This window comes from Ursus arctos, chromosome X (genome assembly GCF_023065955.2).
Source record: "Ursus arctos isolate Adak ecotype North America chromosome X, UrsArc2.0, whole genome shotgun sequence".
Lineage (NCBI taxonomy): Eukaryota > Metazoa > Chordata > Mammalia > Carnivora > Ursidae > Ursus > Ursus arctos.
In genome coordinates this window covers 62,968,330-62,992,409 of record NC_079873.1, presented here as the reverse complement: position 1 = coordinate 62,992,409, position 24,080 = coordinate 62,968,330, and the positions used below count along the sequence as shown (strand labels likewise).

At 36.1% G+C, this 24,080-nt stretch overlaps 1 protein-coding gene and 1 pseudogene across 1 annotated transcript in view; one reads left to right on the top strand and one right to left on the bottom strand.

Moving 5' to 3' along the window:
- GPR174 (G protein-coupled receptor 174) overlaps window positions 1–9,990 on the bottom strand; it is a 62,560-nt gene extending 52,570 nt beyond the window's left edge. The window contains exons 1-2 of the mRNA XM_057312715.1: window positions 9,941–9,990; window positions 9,586–9,690 (exon numbers count right to left, since the gene is read on the bottom strand). The gene's annotated coding sequence lies outside the window, so the exon portion shown is untranslated. The remainder of the gene's footprint in view (window positions 1–9,585; window positions 9,691–9,940) is intronic.
- An 11,864-nt stretch (window positions 9,991–21,854) lies between these two features.
- LOC113242105 (U6 snRNA-associated Sm-like protein LSm8) lies at window positions 21,855–22,144 on the top strand (annotated as a pseudogene).
- The last annotated feature ends 1,936 nt before the right edge of the window (window positions 22,145–24,080 follow it).

The window sequence follows — 24,080 nt, the reverse complement described above, 5'->3', positions numbered from 1 at the left end:
AAAGAAGAGGTAATACCTATTCTTCTCAAACTGTTCCAAAAAATGGAAATGGAAGGAAAACTTCCAAATTCCTCTACAAGGCCAGCATTACCTTGATTCTAAAACCAAAGACCCAACTAAAAAGGAGAACCCTGGGCCAATATCCCTGATGAACATGGATGCAAAAGTTCTCAACAAGATACTAGCTAATCAAATCCAACAGTACATTAAAATAATTATTCACCACAATCAAGTGGGATTTATTCCTGGACTCCAGGGGTGGTTCAATATCTGCAAATCAAGTGATGTGATATACCACCTTAATAAAAGAAAGGATAAGAACCATATGATCCTCTCAATAGATACAGAAGAAGCATTTGACAAAATACAGCATCCATTCTTCATAAAAACCCTCAACAAAGTAGGGATAGAAGGAACATACCTCAACATCATAGAGCCCATATATGAAAAAACCATGGCTAATATCATCCTCAATGGGGGAAAACCGAGAGCTTTTCCTCTACTGTCAAGAACAAAACAGGGATGTCCACTCTCACCATTGTTATTTAAAATAGTACTGGAAATCCTAGCCTCCACAACCAGACAATAAAAAGAAATAAAAGGCATCCAAATTAACAAGGAAGAAGTCAACCTTTCACTATTCACAGATGGCATGATACTCTGTAGGAAACCTAAAAGACTTCATAAAAAAATTACTGGAACTGATACACGAATTCAGTAAAGACACAAGATATAAAATCAATGTGCAGGGGCTCTTGGGTGGCTCAGTTGGTTAAGCGTCTGCCTTTGGCTCAGGTCATGATCTCAGAGTCTTGGGATCGAGCCCCAGGTAGGGCTCCCTGCTCAATGGGGAGTCTCCTTCTCTGGCTCCCTTTCCCTCTGCCCCTCCCCACACACTCAAACTCTCTCTCTCAAATAAATAAACAAAAATCTTTGAAAGATAAAGTAAAATAAAATCAGCATACAGAAATCTGTTGCATTTCTACACACCAATAATGAAGCAGCAGAAAGAGAAATCAAAGAATTGATCCCATTTACAATTGCACCAAAAAACAAAAGATACCTAGGAATAAACCTAACCAGTGAGGTAAAAGATCAGCACTCTGAAAACTATAGAACACTTCCAAAAGAAATTGAAAAGGACACACACACACATAAACAAAATGGAACAGAACATTCCATGTTCATGGATTGGAAAGACAAATTTTGTTAACATGTATGTAGTACCCAAAGCAATCTACCCTCTCTTCTGATGGTTGGTGTGTAGCTTCAACATTGTGTGTGAAGGATCTAATGTTTTTCTTTCTAGTTTAGGTGCCCTTTAACTAATATAGAGTGAAGTTAGAAGACAACAAATAAGCATACACATGAATAAATCTATTCTTCTGGACATGTTTTAGAGATTCTCTATGTATAATTTTCTTCTGAGCCTTTTCCTTGTGTAGATTTTGACTTGCATCTAAAACCACACATTCTGTCCTACTATCTGATATAGCCTTATATCTGGAATTCAGTACCTTTGCTCTAAACTCAGCATAACATAGATTAGCATAACATAAGAAAACAAATATTTTGTGAAATCTCTAATATGATTTCCTTTTTGTGTCACAGCAACTTAAATGTGAATGGGGATGATGACTTTCTGTTTAATGCAAACTGTGTTGTGAAGTCATACACCTTTTTCTAAATTCCTTTTGTATAGTCAGATTTAATATGTGCTACTTTATCTTCCCCAAGCAAAGAAGCTCTATAAGGGTACAGGATATTTTATATGACTCCTATTATTACTCATACTACACTTGAAAAATAGTAATCACCATAAACTTTGGTCAAAGAGAAAGTATTTCATCTATGTTTTCTATGATCCCCATTTTTCAATCTATTTTATTCCTTATTTTATATGTTTTACTCTCCCCCATTTCTCAGTTCACCTAACCTAAGTCTAATAAAAGAACAACCTATTTTGAAATTGGTACATCTTCTATTATTAATTTTTTTGATTCTCAAAATAGTGAAATAAAGCTGTATCATATATACACAGTATAGCTTAATGGAAAGAGCTTTAGCAACAAATAGAACTGTTTGAAATGCAACCAAGACAGTTATACAACCTTGGGCAAGTTGTTTAATTTTTGGTTTCCTCATCTATAAAACAAGGGAAATAATAGAGTTATTGTAAAAATATAAGATATCTTGCCCAGTGCTCAGTACATCATAAGTGCACAATAAATAAGAACCATTATTATTTTTGGTGAGAGAGAACCTAAAATCAGAGTTAGAGCCAGTAGTAGATAGGCACCAAAAGCTGATAGACTCTAGGTAGCTGCTCAGATGCTTATTAGCTTTTTCTGGAATCATTACTAGGAAGATAATCATTTTAGAATAGAGTATAAGTTCTTTTGGGAGAAAATAAAAAGGTTGGGTATAGCATGGATTTCACGTAGACCCTTACTCCATGGTAGGAAGCACTAAATGTACTTATAAACCCCAAAATCATATTGGAGAATTCTGATTATTTTTCCTTTGCTATAAAAACCTTATTGGCTTCCCAGAGCAGTGAGAATAGACCAAGGCCAAACACTCAGAATTCTCCATGAAGAAAATGAAGTCAGCATGCTTAGGAACAAAACCAAGGAAATAAAAACCAATTTACATTCCAAAGTGGATTTTTCAAACCTAAAAATGACTCCATACCACAAAAGGGTTATGTAAAATTAAAACTTTATTTTGAAAACAAATTTTTAGGTATGAAAATAAATAAATTCTATCTTTTTAATAAATGTGCTGAAAATTTACAGAAAAAGATAATGAACTGATAACCACTTCTTAGTATTTCATATTTCAATATGACAAGGGGATTAACACATGAAAACATTGATTTTAGACTTAAATTTTCCAATGCAACATGATACAAGCTTTGAAGGGCAGTATATTATGGTGGTTCACCAGCAATTTAACTGTATATGTATCCAAAATTTTTTCAAAAAATTCCCAAATGTGTTGCTAAATGAAAAGTCTGGGGGGAAAATGTATCTTTATTTAGTGTAATAAAGCATCCCACATATTGGAGATTCCACAGCATTTGGGGAAAGCCAGCATGATTAACCATCATACCCATATTCTCCAGATATTGGTTTAGCCTAGGTTTTCACTCCAGCTATGCTTGGCCCAAGTCCCAGTTAGAAAGTAGCTTATAATCCAGGGTAATAAAACTTAGTATCTCTACCTGATTGAACCAGGTCACAGAGATTTTCAAATTTATTGATTCCAAGAGGTTACACAGTTTTTATATTTTTATTTTATTTTATTTATTTATTTTTATTTTTTAATAATTTTTTGTTTTTATTTATTTATTTTTGATGTAAAGTTTGATGATCCATTAGTTGCGTATAACACCCAGTGCACCATGCAATACGTGCCTTCCTTACTACCCATCACCAGCCTATCCCATTCCCCTACCCCCCTTCCCTCTGAAGCCCTCAGTTTGTGTAACTTTAAAGAGTGATTCTCCCCCTCCCCCAGGAAAGGCTCAGGCATGCAGATGGCATTTATAGATGTGAAATTCTCACAACTTTAACTTAGAACCAGGATGGTTATTAATAAGTAATTCTATGTCAAATACGACACAGGTCTCACTCTGTGAATTCTGATAAACATCACTGTTCTCTCTGCAAATTGCAAAATATCTTCATAGTGCTTCACTTAATCAAATTTCATGGTCCAAAATTGAGGAAAGCTTACTCTATCCTCCGTGACCAAGAGGACCTTTCAGCAAATGGCCAGAACAAAGATGGGTACCCAAAATCCAATGGATGATCACCCACTCTGGGTGACTCAGGCCCCCAATCAACTTTCTTTAATTCATCTGAATCCGTTATCTAGACTAGCCACTTCACTCTCTGTCATATTCATACTCTGCCTCAGCTAGGTAAATAATCATTGAGTTAGTTTTATTATATCTATTGGTGTGAAAGTAATCACAAATAATTTTTTCTTTTTTAGTCCTGATAAGCTTTTGGATGTGATAAACTTTCAGAGGAAAAAGCATTACTGTACCAGATGGCTTGTTGTGGATGTGCCTGCTTTTGAAAACGAAAACAGATATTTCTATTTTCAGTAGTTCTTCCATAGAGGGACTAATGCTAGGTCAAGTGACCAAACTTTCTTTTATCATATTGAGCTTTATGAAATATTAAAAATCAGTAACACATAAATTTAACCCCAACATTCTTAGAAAAAAAGAGAAATCTGTTAATACCTTAGAATGCAGTGGAAAAAAAGATTAAACAACAATAATAGCCTTGGCTATTCGGTGTCTTTTGTGTTCCATACAAACTTTAGGATGTTTGTTCTAGCTCTGTGAAAATTGCTCTTGGTATTTTGATAAGGACTGCATTAAATATGTAGATTGCTTTGGGTAGTATAGACATTTTAACATTTGTTCTTCCAATCCATGAGTATAGAATATCTTTCCATTTCTTTGTATCATCTTCAATTTCTTTCATCAGTATTTTATAGTTTTCAAAGTACAGGTCTCTCGCCTCTTTTATCAGATATTTCTTATAAGTTAATTACTTATTTTTATATAATAAAATAATTCTTACACTTTATTTATACGATAACATTAATGGTAATGATTTATTGCTTAGAGTATATAATCATTTTTAGGTGACATAAGGTGCTCTGTGAGTTGGTTATTTAAAACTAAATATTTTGAGTAGATCCTCTATTTTGAATATGTCAGACTAAATTGTGTGCCAGAAAATAAATGACATGTAAAGGGCAGACTGATTTATTATCCATCAGCTGTGTTTTTTTAAACACCCACTTAATTCTAAACCTACAGAAGAAAATGTTTTCTTGACATTTCTGATTGATGTCACATCAATATGTATAAATAAAGCCACCATGATTATGAAGGTGAATAAAGTAGGACAATGATGACAAACAACAGAAACATTTTCTGTTATAAATTAAGCTTCACAATTCTAGACTTCAAGTTATATTACAAAGCAGTAGTGATCAAAACTGTATGGTACTGGCACAAAAATAGACATGTAGATCAACAGAAGAGAATTAAAAACCCAGAAATGACCCCACAACTGTATGGCCAATTAATTAATCTCCAACAAAGAAGGAAAGAATACCCAATTGGAAAAAGTCCCTTCAACAAATGTGGAAAAACTGGACAGCAACATGCAAAAGAATGAAACTGGACCATTTTTTTACATCATACACAAAAAATAAATTCAGAAAAGATTAAAGACTTGAATATGAGACATGAAGCCACAGAAATCCTAGAGAAGGACACAGGCAGTAACCTCTTTGATATTAGTCGTAGCACATTTTTCCTAGATATGTCTCCTGAGGCAAGGGAAACAAAAGCAAATAATAAACTATTGGGACTTCATCAAAATAAAATCTTCTGAACAGAGAAGGAAACAATTGTTAAAACTAAAAGGCAACCTATGGAATGGGAGAAGATATTTTTAAAAGGCATATCTGATAAAGGGTTAGTATCCAAAAATCAATAAAGAATTTATAAAACTAAACACCCCAAAATTAAATAATCCAATTAAAAATGGGCAGAAAACATGAATAGACATTCTTCCAAAGAAGACATACAGATGGCTAACAGTCACATGCAAAGATGCTCAACATCACTAATCATCAGGGAAATGAAAATCAAAACTACAAGATATCACCCAGCAATTGCACTACTAGGTATTTACCCAAAGGATACAAAATACTGATTTGAAAGGATACATGCACCTGATGTTTATATGTTTATAGTAGCATTATCTACCATAGCAAAATTATAGAAACAGCCCAAGTATCTGTCTACTGATGAATACACACACACACACACACACACACACACACACACACGATGGAATATTACTTAGCCATAAAAAGAATGAAATAATTTCATTTGCAATGATGTGCATGGAACTAAGGAATATTATGCTAAGTGAAATTAGTCAGAGAAAGACAAATACCACGTGATTTCACTCATATGTGGAATTCAAGAAACAAAACAAAGGAGCATATAGGGAAAAAATAGAGAGGGAAGCAAACCAAGGAACAGACTCTTAACTATAGAGAACAAAGTGATGGTTACCAGAGGTGAGGTGAGTGGTGGGGATGGGTAAAATAGGACATGGGGATTAAGGAGTGCACTTGTGATGAGCATGGGGTGTTGTGTGGAAGTGTTGAATCACTAAATTGTACACCTGCAACTAATATTAAACTATATGTTAACTAACTGGAATTTAAATAAAAACTTTAAAAAGGAAATATGTGGTAATATGTGCTTAGCTTTATAGAAATACCTGAATGTGACCTGCCGAGTACAGCTGAAAATAATTTTAGCTAAGTATTTATAATTATAACAAAATTAAATGCTTTCTTCTGTTGCTGAAAATGTGGAGGAAACCTTGCCATTCCCTTCCATAAATAGTGTGACATTGAGCAAAAGCTGATAGAAGAAATAAATATATTGTCAAGAAGTAAGAAAGGAATTGAAGGGCTTTTTGAATTAATGGCTGATATTTGAATATATTTTAGGGACCTAATGAGATAGTAATTAGGTTGTCCAAGATACAGTTGAGCCTGAATGGGAAGGCTAGGCTCATGCTCTTACTGGGAGCCATTCTTAACGTGATTTACCAAATGATCATGGCCAATGGTTTAAACCTTTGTTTCTTCACTAGCTAATTAGATTTAGTGAATTTCTTGGCCCATATACATCTTCAGAATCTATACAGACTTGGTTTTGGTTAAAAACCTGTACTTCTGATTATTTCTCAGGAACTCTGTCTGCATCTTGATTCATAGTGTATGCTAATGTAGTCATTGCTGCAAGTAAAAGTTATTCCTCTGAAGCACACTCTCCTCTCTGGATTATCTTTTAATGACTATACCTAGAGACCCCACTGTAATTTTCAAATCCCAGATATCATGTTGTTATATGATAAGCAGTAATAGTTAAGCCACTAATGACTGCATCCTCTTCTGGATTCACATACCGCTAATTATTGTATTAACTTCCTCACACTTTATTCTAAGTCTGTTTTGCCTTTATGCTTACCCTGTAATCTTGACTCTACTCAAACTTGGAATCTCCAAGAACTTAGGACTTCCTGAGTACTTTCTGTTGTCTTATAACTTGGCCAAAGTATTGCCCTGGGATGTGATATAGCAAATAAGCATCCAGTACATGGCCGGGTCTGTGTTAATGTTGTATTATAGCATATTGTGCATATTCATTTTCATTTTAGTTTTTCTTTTCCTGTGGGCATAGTAGAATAATTATCTCCTACTCTTGCAAGGAAGCAGTGATAAAGCCCAGCAAGGTAAAATTTGCTACATTATAGCGTCCTTGGGAGAAGCCTGAAGGGTGTGCCTCTTCATTTTTGAATGATTTCAAAATGACATCTTTTAACAATTCCCAATGAATAATATGTGTGTCTCTTAATCCTCAAGCCTTGTGAAGCAGTAAGAAAAAGTGAAATGAGCACTGGATGAGGTGTCAGAGATGTAGGTTGTAGTCTTTTGTCTGTCATAGACTCATAGAGGTACTTGGCCCAGTTATTTCAATTATCTGAGCCTCAGTTTTTTCCAATTGTAAAATGCAAACTGTCAAAGTATGCCATTTTTCAAAGCATAAAAGAATCTTAAATGTTTTCCATTGCTCCCATCAGTGACAAGATTTGAATCTGTTTCTGACAATTTTCTTTGACTCAGGATCTCCAGACTGATTCTCTAGACCTATGGCACAAGGAAAAGGCTTTTGGGAGGTCACTTTAATGGCCAAGGGAAAGAGCACTATCTCTGGTCCTTTCAGGATTAGCTAGGGTTCAGAAGAAAGAGTTAAATTCCCTTTCTGGTTCTGAGTATCTGATTAATGTCAAGACTGTCTATGAGAGGAATCCAGAAAGCATGCTTTTTTTTTTTCCTATTCATTTCAGTTACCTAGTGCAAAGGGGAAAAATTGAGTTCATTCATTCCTAAGGGTCTCTAGATGAAAATCCAGTGAAGTTTTTGCAGGAGTCAATGTACCACTTTGTATTTATTCACCTTTGCAATATTCAGTACCATATCATACCGGCCCAAACAGAATAGATATATTAGATGATTACTGTCTGACAGAAATATTGCTGAAAATATATAGCAAGATAGCGCAGTACATGTGTTTACAAGTGCAAAGAATATTTTCTATAGTAAAAAAAGTCCCCCCCCCCAGACACAAACTTCTTGAAGGATGGTTTTTATGTGATCCAACTATTTGCTAGTGTAGCTGGTGGAATCTTTCCTTCAGCTGAAAAACTTGAATCCTATTTATAAGATTAATGCCTTTGCCACAATACCTGATATTTACAGCAGCTGAAGGAAAGAAATACTCCTTGCTGAATCATCCAAAGCTCTCTAACAAATGTAGTTCTAGTTGAATAAAATTATACTTTTTTTTCTTCCCTGAAAAGATTAGAGCAGTATAAAATGAAGTCCATGAAAAAAAATAATAAAAAAATAAAATGAAGTCCATGCACACCATTGTTGACAGAAGAGAAAGGAGCAGGAAAATCATTTGAGATTTCATCGTGGGTCATGCTGGAAATCCATCATTTCTTTTTTTATAACCTCTGAATGCATCTCCTAACAGTTGCATGCTACTGACAACCCCGTCATTTGGTTTAAAGTTAGAAGGCACCTTCCTCAATATTTCTACTTGAGCACAAAAGCGAAACAACATGTAAACCAGGAAACAATTTTACTTACATTTTGTCAAAATAAGTTGGTTATGAATATCCAAAAATGTAAATTTAACCTAAAATCATTTAGCTCATTGTTGTTTTTTATGTACCGATTATTCTGATAGATACAGCTTATCTATGAGAAACAAAGCAACTATATATCTTGTCTCCATATTTCTTTTCTCTCATTATAATTGTGTTTTGTTGTCATTGTTGTTCTGGAGCACATTCTTTGAAAGCAGAATCTCTACACCTAACATTAACTACAGTTCACATTCGCAGTAAAAATATGTAACTTATCCAAGCTGATAAGAACATTCATTCATGTTAATAAAGGTCCTGAGACATTACAGTTCTTATTTTTTAATCATAGCTCATTTAAAAAATAACAGAAACCTAACCATTTTAATCATTTAGCAGATAAAAATATCACCTCCAAAAAGTTACAACAAAGAGTAGATAAAAAACATCCTGCACATTCTGCAAATAACTCTACTTAATACAGAGTTGGTTAAATTACAAATGTTCATGGGGCTATTTTATTCAATATCAGTTGAGTGAAATACATTAGGAAAAATCTCTCCATATCAAACTTACATTTCTCCTCATTCTAAGTTACCTCCCCCTCCCACATCAAGCAGCCAACTGTATAATTATTTTTGTTTGTGCAAATACTAAGGAAATTATATACAAGGATGGTCCAGGTTCATGATATCCATACCACCCTTAGATCTGACAGGTTACCCAGAACTTGATGTGAAGAGACCAATTCTAGATATTAATAGTAAAAGGCTCAGATAAGATCTAATTATTCATTAAAAAAGGAGCCTACCGTTTCAGTTTCTTTCTGTTTTCTCCAGCGATCTCCAATGAATTCAAGTGACAGCCACTCCAACAAGGATGCTACTGATATATGCATCAATTCCAGCTCCCTGTTCTGAAAAAAAAAAATCCAATCCTTTTTCACTACAAAAAAAAAAGAAGATGAAAAGAAAAGAAATACAGACAAAAGGAAAGGAGATAAAGAAAGAAAGAGAAAGAAAGAAAGAAAGAAAAGAAAAGAAGGGGGAGAAAGGGAGATATGGAAGGAGGAAGGGGGGAAAGAATAAAAAGAAAAAAATTTAAAAAGCCAAAAGAAAAATGAAGATAGCAAAAGGAAAAAAAGAAAAGAAAATTCTCAGCATTACCTAACCACTACCATGTTGGAAAACATGGTAGTGAGATGTCAGAATGAAATATGCAAGCCTCTGTGCACACTGAACATTTCCGTTTTCCAGGGGGTAGCTTGAGCTAGCAAGCTCGCTGGTGCTCAGTCTCTCTCTCTCGCTCTCTCTCTCTGATTAATGATGCAGAACTATGCTATGGGTTGTACATAATGCCTGCTAAGCTTCACACTTAGCAAAGAAACTCTTGTTTCTATTTATAGGGCCACCGTGCATTGTCTTCCAATCTTGTGGTTGCACTAAGCTTTGAGTTTGTGACAATACATGGTCTATTTGTTTATGGAGAGTTTTGCAGAAGCTATGCATCTACTGGCCCCTTTCACAGATAGTGGACCACCGCAATCTTCACTGTGATCCTTTCTCTCAGGCCCTGAGTTGTAGTGTTCAGGTACCAAAGTAAACACTCCTTACCTAAAGTTGCCCTTAGGTAGCTCCCAATAAGAGAGTTCAAAGGGGGAATGACCTCCGCCTAGGGTATTCTTAGATGTGTAGACCTTTAAATCCCTGAGATTAAAATAAATACTCTACTCTTTAAGAAAAACTTGAAGATACCTAACTCACCTCCCACTTCCTGTTCACCCTCTCCCCATTCCCCCCAGAGTCCTGGGCCAGGAAGTGCAAGTAAACCCCCATTTCCTCTCAGTGGTTAAGGATAATTGGGTGAAAAGAGCTTGATTTCCTGTAGCTCAGACCCTTAGCAACAGCCTGTTGAAGATGGTGTTCCAAGGGGCCTCAGAGCTCCAGAGCCCAGCACCACATTGTACTAGACACCTAACATACCACCACCAGCAGCAGCACTCCTGAAATTTGAACAAGGGGCAGCTTAAGACAATCTCCAAGACTTAAGTAGTATTTTAGATCAGAGCAAGGGAACTTTTCACAAAGACCATGGGAGAAAGAAGTATATTAATGCAGGTCCAACCTCATGCCAGGAGATACTTTCACAGTACATTATAGGAAGCATCTGTAGGACTCTGCCTCAAAATATTTTCTTCACTAATGCCTGAAACACAAGTCCTTTGGAGACAAGCATTCCCTTCTTCCTGAGTCTTGATTTTCAAATCCTGACACTCTTAGAAATATAGTTAGCTGAAAACTTTGATGTGAATGAATTTGTTAGAATTGGAAAGATAAGAGTAGATAGTGGGAGCAGGATATAAAAGAAAAATGAAAAGATTCCTGGACACAAAAACTGAATTATAAAAATAATCTTTAATGATTTTTGCACTAAGCTAGCTATGGTGAGAATAATTCTGAGCAAGTGTAGAAAATATAGGGAAAGGGGTAAATTAATCTAAGTTTGCACTGGGTCAAATATATTGATAACAGATTACAATTCATTGCCCCTGCTGTATCTATTTATTCTGTACTTCACAGTCCGGCAGAATATGGCATTAATGCTTTATTTGTTTATTTTATTTTTTTTTAAAGATTTTATTTATTTATTTGACAGAGATAGAGACAGCCAGCGAGAGAGGGAACACAAGCAGGGGGAGTGGGAGAGGAAGAAGCAGGCTCATAGCAGAGGAGCCTGATGTGGGGCTCGATCCCGTAACGCCGGGATCACGCCCTGAGCCGAAGGCAGGCGCTTAACCGCTGTGCCACCCAGGCGCCCCTTTATTTGTTTATTTAAAGAAAATTTTCCTACTTGCTTTTTGCTGTGTCTAGATTTTATTGTGATGCTCTCTCCCTTCACGCAGACTTAGCTCCATTCAGCAAACTCCCACTGAATAACTGCCAAATGGAGACCAGTAGATCAAATATAGCTGAAGAAGAGAGAATGAGAGAAAAAGATTAAGAGATACCATCTCCCAGCAACTTTTTAGAATGTAGTTAAGCGGATAAGATATTATGTAGTTGCCTCAAATAATAAGGCAACATACATGTCATAAGGGCCTAAAAATGTCATATCTACTGCTGTAAGATTTTCAGAAGTCAGGGATCCCAGGGGGGCTGGGATAAGGAATGGAATTTCAGGATGTGAGTCAGATAAGTCTTCCAGGAGAATGAGAGTTTGGGCTGGGCCTATTAAGAATGGAGGGATTTCAATAAGTACAGAACAGAAAGATATATTTTCGATTTCTAAAAAACCCATAAATGTTGCTGCTTTGTATAGGCTCACCTTTTATTATCCTCATGTTCTTCCTGTTTGCTTCCACCAAGTGAGATTTGGGCGTAAACATATCAGTTTTGAGGTTTCAGCTGGCTGTCCCAAATAGAACTCATAGGAGCCAATCCTCATGTACTGTGACATAAAATATCTGGTAGTAAAATTTCCTGACCTAGACTGTACTTATCTTTCCTATTTAGATCAAAGAACTTTAGCCCAATTAGAAACAAAGTAATACCCCTATAGGAAAATTGTTAAATTCCACTCCACATTGGTCAAATAAGAGTACTATATCATGGGGCACCTGGGTGGCACAGCGGTTAAGCGTCTGCCTTCGGCTCAGGGCGTGATCCCGGCGTTCTGGGATCAAGCCCAACATCGGGCTCCTCCACTATGAGCCTGCTTCTTCCTCTCCCATTCCCCCTGCTTGTGTTCCCTCTCTCGCTGGCTGTCTCTATCTCTGTCAAATAAATAAATAAAATCTTTAAAAAAAAGAGTACTATATCAGAGCTGAATGGAATATGAATGATGATTTAGTCTAAGCTCTAATTTTAAAGATGAAGAAGGTAAGAGAGAAGGACCTGATTCATGTCTCAAAGGGAATTAATGATAAATTTTGGACTTAAACCCAGGTTTCTTGACTTTTAAGACGATGTCCTCACTAAGGTCATTTCTATCTGGCTAGTGTCTCATGGCATTAATGATATGGGTAATTTGTTCACAATTATATCATCTGTGGCAAGGCTTTGTCTTAGTTACAGAGGAAAGGTCAAATATCAAATAAACTCAAAAGCTGAATTCTATGCCTCTGCCTTTATACATAAAAAGGGTGGACATTTAACTCACTTAGATCTATTTTAAAAAGAAAAAAGTTCAAGCCCACTCAAATTAGACCTACAGGCCAAGACAATTTGTAAATCTTTTCTCGATAGTTTAATTTTGAAATATGAAATATATTAAAATGGAAAAAAACAGAGAAAGGTGGTGGCAGGGTAGGAGGACCCTAGGCTCACCTCCTCCACAAATACAACTAGATAAGTATCAAATCATCCTAAATGCCTCAGAAATTGACCTGAACACAGCCAGAACAAACTCCACAACTAAAGGTAGAGAAGAGGCCACGTGGAAGAAGGTAGGAAGTGCAGAGACACAGTTTGTAGAGAAATGGATTGTAGTCCCTGCAGTGGGGATGGATCCATGGTGGTGGAGAAGGATGAGAGACAGACTAACCCAAGAGGGAGTGCATGGGGAAAAGGAATCCCCATAGTAACTGGCTTGGAAAGCAAGAGGAGATGAATTTTGTGATTTCTGGCAACCAGCTGGGCTTAAAGCCTGGAGTTTTAAAGGTCAGTGGGCTTGGCTCCAAGATAATATAGGGAACATTGGGGCTGCTTTTGGAGAGAAAGCAGGGCAAAAAGGCTCTGAACATACAGCATGAAAGCAGCAATCTGAAGAGCACCTGGGGCACACAGTAGGGAGGTTATTTGCTTATTTCAGCATATGTAGCAAAGCGGCAGTATTCACAGAAAGACCCCTCCAGTAACAAAGGAACTGGAAGGCATCATTCCCCTCCCCTCCCTTCAGCATAAGCGCAGGGCCACCTGCAAAAACCAGGAAGACTCCAAAGTTCGCTATTTAACTTGCTTACACCAAGACATGGACTCCTTCACTCCAGTGGAATCACCCTTCCCTTCCCAGTTATGCTTATGTCAGTAAAAAGTAGTGGAACTCCTCCCCCAGAAGTCCTGGGAATTTTGCAGGGACATGGTTCCAGAGATGGTGGCAACAGTATAGTTTCAGAAGCAGACCAGAGCACACCTTCTTAAAACTCACCACATTCAGGTCAGGGACCAAACACTGCACACAACAGACAAAGAAAGCTTCTGCAGACTACTGGCCTAAAGATAAAGCAACCAGGATAAACCAGCAGAGTCCACACTCTGAAACACCAGGTCCTGGAGAATGAAGGGCACTATACTGAAGGACAACATGGGACCTCTTCTGCATAAGTCCATTGCCCTCAAGAACAGATGTAGCTGATTTTCCTAACACAGAGAAACAGACAGAGACTTAGACAAAATGAGAAAACAGAGGAATTTGTCCCAAGTGAAATAATAGGACAAGGCCACAGTCAGAGATCTACCAAAACAGATGTAGGTACATCCTGACAGAGAATTGAAAGTAATGGTTCTAAAGACACTCACTGGACTACAGAAAGGAGTGGAAGGTATCAGTTAAACCCTTACCACAAAGATAAAGAATAATATATTAGAGATAAAGTGTTCAATAAACAAAATGAATAACACACTACATAGTATGGGCAGCAAGCTGAAAGAAGTAGAGGAATGAATTAAGGACCAAGAACACAGTAATGGAAAGTAATCAAGCTGAAAAAAAGAGAAAAAAGAATTATGCAAAATGAAGATAGACTTGCAGAACTCAGAGACTCCAATAAACATAATAACATTCATATTATAGGGATCCAAGAAGAAGATAGAGAAAAGGGGGTAGAAAATATATTTGAAAAAATAATAGCTGCAAACACTCCTAAGCTGGGGAGAAAATAGATATCCAGACCCACGAGGCACAGAGAACCCCCAACAAAATCAAGAAAAGCAGATCCACACAAAGACATATTGTAGCTAAATAGGGAAAATGTAGTGACAAAGAAAATATTTTAAAAGAAGCAAGACAAAAAACACAGTTACACACAAAGGAGAACCCATAAAGCCATCAGCAGATTTTTCAGCAGAAACTTTGCAAGCAAGAAGAAAATGACATGATATATTCAAAGTGCTGAATGTGAAAAATATGCAGCCAAGAATACTTTATCCATAGAAGCTATCATTTGGAATAGAAGGAGTGATAAAAAGTTTCCCAGACAAACAGAACTTCAAGGAGTTTGTGACCACTAAGTCAGCCCTGCAAGAAATATTAAAAGAGACTCTGAGAGGAAAGGAGAGACCAAAAGTGATAGTAAGAAGGTAGGAAATACAAAAGTGATAGTAGGAAGGTAGGAAATACAAAAGAAGGTAGGAAATACAAAAGGAAACTAATAGCAGTAAAAATCAATATTCTGTAAAAAAAAATCACTCAATAAAGTCACAAAGTAAAAGATGTAAAATATGATAATGTATACCTAACACTTGAGGAGAGGAGAAAAGAATGGGTTCGAACTTAAATGACCATTGACTTAATATAAAGTGCTGTATACAGAAAAGTTTATATAAAAGCATAATGGTAATCATATATCAAAAACCAGTAATACATATGCAAAGAAAAACACAGAAAGAAATCCAAATATATCACTAAAGAAAACAAAAAAAAAATGAAAGAGAGAAAGACAAAAAAGGATGAGAAAAAATCTTCAGAAACAACCACAAAACAAATAATAAAAACAATAGATGCATATCTATCAATAATTACTTTGAATGTAAATGAACTAAATGCTCCAATCAAAAGACATAAGGTGACAGAATGGATAAAAAAAAAAAAGATCAATCTAAATGCTGCCTACAGGAGATTCATTTTAGACTTAAGGAAACCTACATATTGCAACTGATGGGATGGAGAAAAAATTATCATGCAAATGCTGTCAAAAGAAAGTTGTAATAGCAATACTTACATCAGAAAAAATAGATTTTAAAATAAAGACTGTAACAAGAGACAAAGTAGGACCCTATATAATAATAAAGGGGACAATCCAACAAGATCATATAACAATTGTCAATATTTATGCACCCAACATGGGAGCACCCAAATAAATAAAACAGTTAATAACAAACATAGTGGAACTGTTAATAAAACAGTAATAGTAGTGGATTTTTTTAAATTTTATTTTAATTCCAGTTATTAACAGGCAGTGTAATATTAGTTATAGGTGAACAATATAGTGATTCATCACTTCCATACAACACCCCTTGCTCATCAAAGCAAGTGAACTCAACTTCTTAAACCCCATCACCTATTTAGCCTGTTCCCCACCCACCTCCCAAAGATTTTGGATCTCAGTGTTTTCATTTTCATTGTTTCCTTATATTTTTTTGATTTCTCCTTTTATTTGATGGTTGACACATTCATTGTTTTTTTTAATTTTTTTATTATATTATGCTAGTCACCATACAGTACATCCCTGGTTTCTGATGTAAAGTTCGATTATTCATTAGTTGCATATAACACCCAGTGTACCATGCAATACATGCCCTCCTTACTATCCATCACCAGTCTATCCCATTCCCCTACCCCCTCCCCTCTGAAGTCCTCAGTTTGTTTCTCAGAGTCCATAGTCTCTCATGCTTCATTCCCCCTTCTGATTACCCCCCTTTCTTTATCCCTTTCTTCCCCTACCGATCTTCCTAGTTCTTATGTTCCATAGATGAGAGAAATCATATGATAATTGTCTTTCTCTGCTTGACTTATTTCACTTAGCATTATCTCCTCCAGTGCCGTCCATGTTGCAGCAAATGTTGAGAACTCGTTCTTTTGATTTCTCAATGGGCATTCTGTCCATTGATATAAGTGTGGTGTTAAAGTCCCCTATTATTGACACTTGGAACATTCTCCAGAATAGATCACATATTAAGTCACAAAACAGGTCTCAACAAATACAAGAAGATTGACATCAAATCATGTGTCTTTTTTAACCACAAGCCTCATGAACCTGGAAGTCAACAACTACAAAAATATCTGGAAAGATCACAAATGCATGGAAGTTAAACAACATGCTACAAAACAATGAATGTGTCTTTCTGATAGCTGAGTAATATTCCATTGTATATATGGACCACAACTTCTTAATCCAGTCATCTGTTGAAGGGTATCTCGGTTCCTTCCATGATTTAGCTATTGTGGACAATGCTGCTATGAACATTGGGGTGCATATGGCCCTTCTCTTCACTACCTCTGTATCTTTGGGGTAAATACCCAGTAGTGCAAAGGCTGGGTCATGGGGTAGCTCAATTTTTAACTTTTTAAGGGACCTCCACACTGTTTTCCAGCGTGGCTGTAGCAACTTGCATTCCCACCAACAATGTAGGAGGGATCCCCTTTCTCCACTTCCTCTCCAGCAATTGTTGTTTCTTGCCTTTCCAATTTTTGCCATTCTAAATGGCGTAAGGTGGTATCTTAGTGTGGTTTTGATTTGAATTTCCCTGATGGCTAATGATCTAGGGTCTTTGGGCAACTAATCTTTGATAAAGCAGGAAAAAACATCCAGTGGAAAAAAAGTCTCTTCAGTAAATAGTGCTGGGAAAATTGGACAGCTACATGCAAAAGAATGAAACTTGACCACTCTCTCACACCATATACAAAGATAAACTCCAAATGGATGAAAGACCTCAATGTGAGACAGGAATCAATCAAAATCCTAGAGGAAAACATAGGCAGCAACCTCTACGATATCGGTCACAGCAACCTTTTTCATGACACATCTCCAAAGGCAAGAGAAACAAAAGATAAAATGAACTTGTGGGCCTTCATCAAGATCAAAAGCTTCTGCACAGCCAAGGAAACAGTCAGAAAAACTAAGAGGCAGCCCACGGAATGGGAGAAGATATTTGCAAATGATGCTACAGATAAAAGACTGGTATCCAAGATCTACAAAGAACTTCTCAAACTCAATATGCGAGAAACAAATAAACAAATCATAAAATGGGCAGAAAATATGAACAGACACTTTTCCAATGATGACATACAAATGGCTAACAGACACATGAAAGGATTAAGGAGTGCACTTGTGGTGAGCACAGGCTGATACATGGCAGTACTGAATTACTATATTGTACACCTGAAACTAAAATAACACTGTATGTTAAATCTACTGTAATTTTTTTTAAAAGATTAATAAAAAGGAGTCTGTTTTCCCTTGTTCAGGGAGTCATGGCTTTGTAAATTATTCTCTGTAATCTCCTATTTATACAAATAATGATGATCTTGTGAGGCAAAATAATAATAACAATAATAATAATAATTAATAGTAAAAGTGTAGGGAACTTGGGTGGCTCAGTCGGTTGATTTTTGCACATTGCTTTTGTATCCTGCAACTTTACAGAATTCATTTACTAGTATGTTTTTGGTAGAGTCTTTCAGGTTTACTACATATATGACGTAATATAGTATGTCATTTGCAAATAGTGAAAGTTTTACTTCTTCCTTGCCAATGTGAATGCCTTTTATTTCTTTCGTCTCAGGTCATGATCTCAGGGTCATGGGATAGAGCCATGCACAGGGCTCCATGCTCAGCGGGGTGTCTGCTTGAGATTCTCTCTCTCCCTCTCCTGCTGCCCCTTCCTGCAATTGTGCAGTATCTCTCTCTCTCTCTAAAGTGGATGAACAACCCTTAAAAATAATAATAATAAAGTGTAAATAATGGAAAAGTTTGAGCTTTTATTATTGGTTCAAGGAAAGAATTTTCTCTTTAATAAATGTTTCATTATCATTTAATGTTTACCTCATGATTCTAAAATTACTCTTTCAACTTAGCTTATTGGGTTGCATATAAAATACTGCATAATACAATATAGATTATCATCAAAATAATTTTTCTAAACATATTCATACCATCAGACCTATAATTTTAAATACCAGTGGTTCTCCCTTTCTAAGAATTTTCTACAGTTTAAACTTTTATTGGTTGTGATTTAATCATAACTAGCATTTGTTCAGCACTCTATAATCTGCAAAGTGCTTTATGCTTTGTTATGTAATTGCACAAAATTAACACATCATCCTCAATAAAACATTAGAGTGCTGCAATTAACAAATTAAAATACATTTAAAAGTAGGTTACCTAAATTATTTTCTTTGTCAAGTTACCAGTTAAAATACTAATCATACGTATTCCTTCTTTAAGTAAAATACTTTTTTTGCAGAGTAAACACTCTGGCCTGAGAGTTGGCAATTCACTAAGCATTGTGTTACCAAGTTTACATTTGTTATATTATTTACTCATTCAGACAACCCTATGTTGTAGATATTATTTGTCCCCATTTTATAGTTAAAAAAACAGGCTAGAAGCTGTTAAGTAAATTTCTCCAAGTTACACAGCTTTGATTGTCAAGAAACGCTAAAAATTGATTTGCAGTTTTGAAATTAAGATTTCAAGACACAGGGACACCTGGATGGCTCAGTAGGTTACGTGTCTGTCTTCGGCTCAGGTCATGATCCCAGGGTCTTGGGATTGAGCCCCACATCCAGCTCCTTGCTCAGTGGGGAGCCTGCTTCTCCTTTGCCTGCTGCTCTCTCTCTCTCTCTCTCTGACAAATAAATAAATAAAATCTTTTAAAAAAACAGCTTAAAGATTTCAAGACACAATATCATTGCTGATTCTCAGGCTGTAGTGATACTTATTGATAAAGTATAATATTGCAACCAAATTATGTTAATCATTATAAATATGAGGACAATAAAAGAATAACTTATGAATGTTGATTCAGGAGATGCACATGGCCAAGAGAAAAATTCTGACAGCTTTGGGATTATGGGGTTATGACATAAGGTAGATTCTGTATTTGTGGAAAGTTTTTTTGTTTTGTTTTGTGTTTTGCCAAAGTTTTCAGTGGTATCTTTGTTTTTCCTTGGGGGACAGTCTCTGACTTGATCATGAAAGGAGATGGGAAAACAGAATTCACTTTACAGAAAGTGAAGAAGGAAGAAAGCAAGGGGGAATTGGTGGAAGGTTGTTTCTATTCCAAATAGTGCAGTGGCCAAAGAATCAGTTTACTCAGGACCATGCTCATTTGTTGTTACGCATTGGGACAGGACCAGATGGCTTCACAGGGGAATTCTACCAAACATTTAAGGAAGAGTTAATACTTATTCTTCTCAAACTATTCCAAAAAAATAAAAAATAAAAAAATAAAAAATAAAAATAAAAAAAAGGAAAGGAAAGAAAAATTCCAAATTCATTTTGAGGCAAGCATTACCCTGACACTGAAACCAGATAAAGACAATACCAAAAAAAGAGAACCACAGGCCGATATCTTTAATGAATAGAGTCCAAAAACCCTCAGTAAAATACCAGCAAACCAAATGCAACAACACATTAAAAAAGCATTCACCACTACAAAGTGGGATTTATTCCTGGTATGCAGAAGTGGTTCAATAGCTGCAAATCAATCAACATGATTCATCACATCAATAAGAGAAAGGATAAAAAACATACCATCATTTCAATTGACACAAAAAGGGCATTTGGCAAATTACAACATCCATTCACAATAAAAGCCCTCAACAAAATAGGTTTAGAGGGAACATACCTCAACATAATAAAGGCCATATATGAAAAACCCACAGCAGACATCATACTCAATGGGGAAATACTAAGGTCAGGAACAAGACAAGGATGTCCACTCTCTCCACTTTTATTCAACATAGTACTGGAAGTCTTAGCCATAGCAATCAGATAATCAGTCTGGGGCCTGGAGGGAGCCTAATTTGTTATTTTGAAAATGTTCAGAGAACATTCTACTAAAAGTCACAATGTAAGTGCAAATGAGCACCAAATATCTCAAAAATAACCCTCAAGGGAAATAAGCAAAGGGATGCTGTTTGGATCTGCATACTTAGGCCAGAATTCAAGGCAGGAGTGGTTTTATTGTTACTGATTTTAAGTGTTTATAATTAACAATAAGTGAGATTATCTATTGTATCAGACCCTTGTGATAGGGGATTCAGCAGGAGCCCACAAAGTTCACTTTATAAAGCCTGTATTCAGATATACACATGTGGTTTGCACTTCATAGCAAGTAACACCCTTATCCATAGATAAACTAGGTCACTTGTCCTACACAACACAATATTCAATGTAAGTGTTATAATCCCCAAAAGTCCACTCATATACCTGCCACCAGGTCTGAAAAGTCAGTATTCCAGGTATGTCCTTTTTGGTTCTTCCCCTTCATTGTTCTTTTTGCAAAGGCAAACTGTTGAGAAGGGTAACATGTATACCCTCAAATTCCTTTCTTTATGTAAATCTATTAGGTAAATCTACTCTCAGTGGGGATCCTGGCAATTTGGGACAATTAACAGGAAAGGAATGCTGGAGAGGAATGGGAAGGGTGTGGGGAAGTATCCACCACCCATTTTTGCCTTCAGTCAAACATGCTTACCACATAAGAGACGCACAGTGCATTGGAAATAAAAGGATTTTTAAGGAGGGCACTTGATGTAATGAGCACTGGGTGTTATATGCAACGGACGAATCACTAAATTCTACCCTTGAAACTAATAATACAGTATATGTTAACTAAATTGAATTTAAATAGAAAAAATTTTTAAAGCATCTTCCTGTACAAGAGTGTTTTACTGGTGAGCCATGCATGCACTTCAGAAGGTCCTGAAATCTCTGAAAGCATTTATAAAAAATTTCTGTGTTCATACATATGGGCACTTTTTTGGGGAAAACGTCCATATTTTAATCAGATCCTTGAAGGGGCTGGGACCAAAAAATTTTAAGAACCACTGGACTAATGAGGGTTGCCACCATAGATTGGCTGCTATCAGAAGTGCAACCTAGTAGGAAGGGCCCAGAAAATGAGGGGTTTTAGATAATAATCCCCCAAATTGTTACAAACTGCTTATCTGTCTAACTTCCTCATTTTATAGGTGAGGAAACTGAAGCCCAGAGGCAATTATACTAATTGTCCAGTAAAGTATAATTATAATTACAGTATACTGGTATAGTGTAATATAGATGAGCTCAGGCAGGCGTTTTTAGCTTCACTTGTCACCTGCATTGCTGTGTTGCCCAGAGCAGCTGAGCCCACCATCATGACATCTGCCTTGGAGAACTACATCAACAAAACTGTTGCAGTTATTACTTCTGAGGAGAGAATGATTGTGGGAACACTGCAAGGTTTTAAGTAGACCATTAACTTGAGTTTGGATGAAAGCCATGAACTAGTGTTCAGCTCTTCACAGGAGTAAAACAAGTGGTGCTAGGGATATACATCACAACAAGTCACAACGTTGCAGTCTTTGGAGAAATTGATGAAGAAACAGATCCTGTACTTGATTTGGGGAATATTGGAGCAGAACTTCTAAACTCTGTAGCACACTGAGGAAAAACTACATACCTTGGACATCTGTAAATCTTTGTAGAGAAACTGATTATTCTGAGGATGATGTATGGAATTTTTATGAATGTGTAATGGTGGACTTTTGACTCCATATTGATTCATTGTAATATGATATGTAAATTACAATATTCCTACATTTCTTTGAATAAAATATAGATGAGCTCAGTGTAAATTATTTTGAGTCTAATGAGAGATAATTTCCCTTATCCTCTTTCTATTTTCCTTGATGTTTCTTTTCTGAGAGTCACTGTAAATGGAAGAGAGGGTGCTCATTGTGTTGGATATAGGCTTATGCTGGTATTTTTAGATCTGAGTAATGAGAGAAGAGAAGAAGTGGTATAAAGGGAAAATAAATGTTGAATTCCGGTGCTATTGCCATGATAGTTGATAAAATTTTAAAACACAGGTCCCTCAGCTGGCAGAATCTCTGAAATTGTATGAAATTTTTTGAGTGTGTGTGTATTTTATGGAAAATATTCTACAGATTTTATAAGCTTCTTAAGAGTCCATGACATGCAAAAAAGTTAAAAATCACCGACCTCATTTATTTATTGAAGTAAACTAAGGCCCAAAGAGAATAAGGGACTCACGTGTTCTCATAGTTAGGAAGTAAAAAGCTAAGAGCCCAGTCTCTCAACTTTGGTTCAGTGGTTTTTACACTGCGCCCCAAGCAACCTTTTTCTCTACTGCCTTATCTTTCTAAATAAGATGTATTTATGCTTTTTGCCCTATTTAATACCTGTGGGAAAGACCTGATGAGATATACTCAATACCACAAACACTTGTAGACTCAATACAGAAAAGTATTTTTAAATGAGTGCAGGGAAGTCTTCTGAACCTCAAATCATTCAACTAATGCATTTTCAAATGAATCTAACCACTGTGATTGGGGTAAGAAGTTAAAGTTACATAGGTTAAGTTTTTAGTTATAGACACTGTAAAATTGGATCTACTTGATTTATATAGGAAGCAATTTATTAAAGATTATTAGATAAATCACTGGATTTCCAGGAAAGACCAAAAAACAGGCTCAGATGCCACACAGCTAGGGATAATTCAGCCAGGAGCAAAGTCACATCATGAGAATATTCTAGGAAAATATTCACTATGCAACACTTAGTATTATGACATTAGAGACTGTATGTGACACTTTGCCCAGATTGTCTAAAAGAATTGGATGCCTCTGTCATAATGATTTCTGTAAGATCCAAGCCCACCCATATGGCCCCAGCCTCATATTGCTTTCTTCTACTTCCAAGTGTCATAAATTTTCATCTGCTTAACCAAATTTGGGTCACATGCCTGTACATCAGCTGCCAAGGAAATAATTTAAAAATATATGTGTTTGTGTATGTATGCATACATGCAACATAGATTTTAGTTTTCTAACTTAATTATATAAGAATCCAAACTAGAATGAGGTTGGAATGGGTATTGGATAAACAAATATAGAATATCTTCCATGGGAGGTAAGGGAGGTAACATTAGCCAACTATTCTACACTGCAGTATGCAAAGGAGGCTAGGCTTAGTGGGTCACTCAGGAATAATTTAAAATCAAAAGTGACATGCTGAAACCCTGGGATGCTACTAAACCAGTGAACTTCATAGTGCATTGGTATGACACAAAATTCTTTGGAATTTTAGTTTAAGCCAAACAGGATTAAGAAGGTGAACATTCAAAAAGGTAGAATACCCTAAATCCATGTCTACAATTCTTAAATTGAAATGCCTGTTTTAGGAATTGTCTGTGTTTTTGCATGTTCCCATAGAGAATTGACCATATCAGAAGTTTGAAGAGACTGAAGGGTGGGACCCTGCCAGCTCAGGAATGCCAGATCCTGGTTCAAGAGCACAATGAGGTAAAAACAAATTAACAACAGAGTAAATGGAATGGGGATAGATAATTAGGTGCCAGG